We start from the raw sequence: 6,219 nt of genomic DNA on the forward strand, positions 1-6,219 counted from the left end.
TCTCTGTCAAATAAATAAATAAAATCTTTTTAAAAAAGTGCAATCTTGATTGTTTCACTTTTCTGCTTAAGGAGGTATTTGGTTCCCATTGTTTTCAAGATAAAATCCAAACTACTAGCATAGCATTTAAGGCCTTTCATGATTGAATCATGCTTTTCTGTCTAGCCACTGTCCCCTCCAATGTTGTTACCTGGAGGTTCGATCTTTGTTGGTGGTCGTGGTTTGTTTTGAACCACTGTATTCCCAGTGCCTGATATAATGCCAGTCGTCTAAATGTTCAATAAATGGGGCACCTGGATGGCTCAGGCGGTTGAGCAGTTGAGCATCTAACTCTTGACTGCAGCTTAGGTCATGAACATCGGGTCTTGAGATCAAGCTCTGTGCTTGGTGGGGCGTCTTCTTGAAGTTCTCTCCCTCTGCCCCTCCCCCGCCAAAGTAAAGAAATCTTTAAAAAATAAATGCTCAACAAATATTTTTTGGATTTTTTTTTTTTTAAGGATTTTATTTGTTTGACAGAGACACAGTGAGAGAGGGAACACAAGCAGGGGAAGTGGGAGAAGAAGCAGGCCTCCCAACGATCAGGGAGCCAGATGCGGAGCTTGATCCCAGGATCCCGGGATCATGATCTCAGGCAAAGGGAGACACCCAATGACTGAGCCACCGCACCCCTCTTTTGAGATTTTTTTTTAAGGATTTTATTTATTTATTTGACAGATCACAAGTAGGCAGAGGGGTGGGGGGAAGCAGGCCCCCTGCCCAGCAGAGAGCCTGATGTGGCGCTCGATCCCAGGACCCTGAAACCATGACCTGAGCTGAAGGCAGAGGCCTCAACTCACTGAGCCGCCCAGGCGTCCGGAGAATTTTTTTTTTATGGTCATCTCACACCCAGCGTGGGGTTTAAAATTTAAAACCCCTAGATCAAGAGTCAAATGCTCTACTGACTGACCAGCCAGGTACCCCTCAAAAAATATTTCTTGAACGAGCATACGACAGTAGCAATGATCAGTTGAGTTTTACTATGTGCTTGACACTGTACTAAATATTTCTTTATTGAAACAAAATATACATAACATGAAGTTTATAATTTAAACCATTTTTTTAAATTTATTTATTTGACAGACAGAGATCACAAGTAGGCAGAGAGGCAGGCAGAGAGAGAGGAGGAAGCAGGCACCCTGCTGAGCAGAGAGCCAGGTGGCGGGGCTCAATCCTAGGACCCTGAGATCATGACCTGAGCCAAAGGCAGAGGCTTTAACCCACTGAGCCACCCAGGAGCCCCTAGACCATTTTTAAGTGTACAATTTAGTGGCATCAAGTACTTGCACAATGTTGTGTGACTATTACAACTATTTCCAAAACTTTTTCATCACTTGAGACAAATTCGGTCATCATTAAGCAATAATTACCCACCCCTCCTCTCCACAGCCCTTGGTAGCCTCTATTGTCTATTCTAGGTACCTCATATATGTGGAATCATATAATACTTATCATTTTGTGTTTGGTTTATTTCACTTAGCATATTTTCAAGGGTTATCCATGTTGTAGCATATATCAGAAGGCCATTCTTTTTAATGACTGAATAATCCATTGTACATATGTACCACACTTTGTTTATCCATTCATTTAAAAAAATTTTTTTTAAGATTTTATTTATTTATTTGAGAGAGAGCAAGAGAGAAAACGCATACATGAGCAGGCTGGGGGAGGAGAGGAGAGGGAGAGGGAGAAGCAATCTCCCTGCTGAACAGGGAGTTGGATCTTCAAACTCCAAAGGCAAATGTTTAACTGACTGAGCCACCCAGGTGCCCCATTTTATCTATTCATCTGTCAGTGGCACTTGGGTTGCTTCTACTTTTTAGTTATTTTGAGTAATGGGTGTGAATATGAGTGTTCAGATATCTCTTTGATACCCTGCTTTCAGTTCTTTTGGGTATTTACCCAGAAGGAAAATGCTAGATCCTATGGTAATTCTATTTTTAATTTTCTGAGAAACCACCATACTGTGTTCCATAACAGCTGCACCATTTTACATTCCCTCTACCAGTACACAGGATTCCAATCCCCCCCCCCAATTTCTTTATATCCTCACCAACACTTGTTATTTTCTGGGGGGAGATGTTTTGGTTGTTTGTTTTTAGTAGGTTCCACACTCAGCGTTGAGTTCAACGTGGAGCTTGAACTTGTGACTCTGAGATCAAGAGTCTGATGCTTAACTGACTGAGCCACCCAGGCGCCCCTGTTTTGTTTTGTTTTTAAATTTAATAATAGTCATTCTAATGGGTACAAGGTGAAATCTCCTTGTACATTTTTGTTCCTTGTGGGTTTTGATTTGCTTTTTCTCTGATGACTAATGATGTTGAGCATCTTTTCATGTGTTTATTGGCCATTTGTATATCTTTGCAGAAACGTGTATTCAAGTCCTTCACCCATTTTTGAATTGGGTTTTGGGCTTTTTTTTTTTTTTTTAAGTTTTTGAGTTATAGGAGTTTTTTTATATACTCTGGGATATTATTCACTTATCAGATATATGACTCACAAATATTTTCTCCTGTTCTGTGGATTGTCTTTTCACTCTCTTAATAGTGTCTTTTGATGCACAAAAGTTTTTAATCTTGATGAAGTCCAATTTATCTATTTTTTGCTGTTGTTACATGTGTTTTTGGTACCATAGCAAAGAAATCACTGCCAAATTTGATGTCGTGAAGATTTTCCCATGTTCCCTTTCATCCACAAATTTTACAGTTTGTGTCCTTAAGTTTAGGTCTTTGATCCATTTTGTGTTAATTTTTGTATATGATGCGCAAAAGGGGTCCAGCTTTATTCTTTGCATGTGGATACCCATTTTTTTCTGCACCATTTGTTGAACAGACTGTCCTGTCCCTATTGAATAGTCTTGGCACCCTTGTCAAAATATCAACTGGCCATATATGTGACATTTATTTCTGAGTTCTGTTTTGTTGGTCTGCATGGCTGTCCTTTATGCTGGTACCACACTAACTGTGTTTTATACATTGCATTTAATCCTCATAATAGTATTTTGAAATAGAGATTCTTTTTTTTTTTAAAGATTTTATTTATTTAACAGACAGAGATCACAGGTAGGCAGAGAGGCAGGCAGAGAGAGAGGAGGAAGCAGGCTCCCTGCGGAGCAGAGAGCCCGATGTGGGGCTCGATCCCAGGACCCTGGGATCACGACCCGAGCCGAAGGCAAAGGCTTTAACCCACTGAGCCACCCAGGCACCCCTGAAATAGACATTCTTACTCTTATTTTATAATTCAGTAAACAACCTCAGAAAACTTAATTACCTGAAGGAATATAGCTAGTAACTGGGAGACTAAGGATTTAAACCCATCCATTTTCCAAGCATTAGAAATAAAATCAGTTCATAGAAAAACATTTCCCTCTGGGGAATTGAGCCCAGACAGTTAAAGGCACTGAAACAGAATAAACTTAAAACTCTGCAGAGTTGGAATCATTAACCCATTTAGCAGACTTAGAGTGAATGTTCTGTGAGACATTGGTGTTAGGTGCTGTAGATACGATGGGTAAGCTGAGGCATGAATAACTTGAGCAACATGCTGGAGCTCCCTCAATTTGTTACTCAAAACCAAGCTTTATGGGCGTCTGGGTGGCTCAGTGGGTTAAACCCCTCTGCCTTTGGCTCGGATCATGATCCCTGAGTCCTGGGATCGAGCCCCGCATCGGGCTCTCTGCAGAGCAGAGCTCTGTCTCTCTGCCTGCCTCTCTGCCTACTTGTGATCTCTGTCTTTCAAATAAATAAATAAATCTTTAAAACAAACAAACAGACAACACCAAGCTTTATTCCATGATGTCATGGTGCAACATCAGGGAAGATTTTTTTGTACTTGTTTAATCAGGAAAGTATTTTTCGTACTTGTGTTAATTTTTTCTTTATTTCTTTTTTTTAAGATTTTTATTTATTTATTTCAGAGAGAGAGAGAGACACAGCGAGAGAGGGAATACAAACAGGGGGAATGGGAGAGAGAGAAGCAGGCTTCCCGCCGAGCAGGGAGCCCGATGCGGGGCTCGATCCCAGGACTCTGGGATCATGACCTGAGCCAAAGGCAGACACTTAACGACTGGGCCACCCAGGTGCTCCTAAAACCAGCCTTTAGAAACACAAGTCTTATCTTCCCTGGGAAATTCTAATAACCTCCCTAGAGAATAACTGCATTTTGTGGTGAGCCTATCATCTAAGAAGACATCCTGGAGGGACGCCTGGGTGGCTCAGTTGGTTGGAGGACTGCCTTCGGCTCAGGTCATGATCCCGGGGTCCCGGGATCGAGTCCCGCATCAGGCTCCCAGCTCCATGGGGAGTCTGCTTCGCTCTCTGACCTTCTCCTCGCTCATGCTCTCTCTCACTGTTTCTCTCTCAAATAAATAAATAAAATCTTAAAAAAAAAAAAAAAAAAAGACATCCTGGAATTTTAGTTTCTGCAGTTTGTAATTGGATATAGCAGAATAGTTTGTTTCCCATATATGAAACTGTACCATAGTATTGGATGTATTTTTTCCAAACTTTACTTTGCCCATATACATGCTTTCCAGAAGCAGTGGTTTAAAGGGTCAGTAAGGTGTAGAGCCTCATTCTGAAGAAAGGAAAAAATACAGGCTTACTGGTAGAATGAGAAAATCTGTTCTGTCAGGTCTTACTCATTTATCATTTGTTGAGCCTTTACTTTATTTGATACTCTCCTAGGTCCTGGAGATACAAAGACAATGTGACACAAAATGCCTTAAGGTATCTCTATTCCTTAGGTGAAAAACAGTTTATAGCCAGTTCTAAGGCCTGCAGGATCTGCTGCTGAAAAAACTTCATTCTTTAGTTCAACAAATATGAATTTATTTAATTGTGCCAGATGCTATTATAGGCATTTAGGATATTTCAGTGACACTGAGTCCTCTCTTTAAGGAGGTTACATTCTGCCAGAGGGAGTCAAATGATAAGCAATAAAACATAAACTAGTACTAGTATGGTAGGTGGTGATAAGTACCATGGAAAAAGAAAAAAAGAAACTTGGGACTCTAGAGTGCCAGACAGGCTTTAGAATTGAATGGGGTGATCAAGGAAGGCTTTACGTAGGCCATACTTGAATAAAAATCTGAAGGGGATTGAGGGAACAAATCCTATATCTGGGTTAAGACCAATCCAGGCAGAAAGCATCAAGTCCCAAGGCCTTGACGTGAAATTATCCTTGACATGTTCAAGAAACAAGGGATTGGGATTTTGGAGCTCAATGAGTGAGGGAAAGAGTGGTAGTAGATGAGATCACATAGGTAATGGCGTGGGGCATTTTGTAGGGCATTTTACTCAGTGAAATGGAATGCCAAGGGATGGTTTTAAGCAGGGAGATAATATAATGACCTTTCCAATGTGTTTACATGGTCACTGTAATACTTGCCATTCTAGTACTAGATAATTTGCTTATTAGCTTATGTGATGAGACTAACGGAGGGTAGGGGGAAGCAAAAGAGAAAGCAGGAGGCTACTAAAATAATCCCAGGCATAAAAATGAGAATAGTGAAGGTGGTGAGAAGCAAATGGGTCTGTATATATTTGAAAGTAGGGCCAATGGAACAGGAGTCCAAGAAGATTCTGAGATTATTGGCCTGAATAACTGTAAGAATAGGGTTGCCATTGACGGAGGATGAAGACTATGAGCTGTTCTTTTGTGGGGGTGGACGAGTGGGGGGAGGGTTGGAATCAGGAACTTAGTTTCATCATGTGAATTTGAAATGTCTGTTACACATTTATGTAGGCAATTGACTATCATTGTATATAAGGTAGCTTTATTGAACTCTATGAGAGGCACTGTTTTAAGTGCATTGCCCTCAGTCATTCTTGTAGTCCTAAGAGCAGCCCCATGAAGTGGATTTTTTTTACAGGTGAGGAAACAGGGCTTAAGTAACATGCCTAATATCACAGCTAAGGAGAGAGGCTACAATACAAATCTAGGCAGTCTGACTTTAAAGCCATGGTCTTAATCATTAAGAACTATGGATTCTCAGAGGATGCCTGGCACTGAGTAGTGGGCAGTCAACAAGTATTACGTCAGTGAATGAATAAAACAAAAGGCACAGGGGCTACTATCTTCAAAGTCCTTCTATGTTCGTCATTCTTCTTGGTGGTCTCTGGCACCACGCTCAAGTAAGGGAGAAAGATGAAAGGGGTAGCTAATGCTAGTGACAACGACTCT

This window comes from Mustela erminea, chromosome 10 (assembly GCF_009829155.1).
Source record: "Mustela erminea isolate mMusErm1 chromosome 10, mMusErm1.Pri, whole genome shotgun sequence".
In the NCBI taxonomy this organism is placed as follows: Eukaryota; Metazoa; Chordata; class Mammalia; order Carnivora; family Mustelidae; genus Mustela; species Mustela erminea.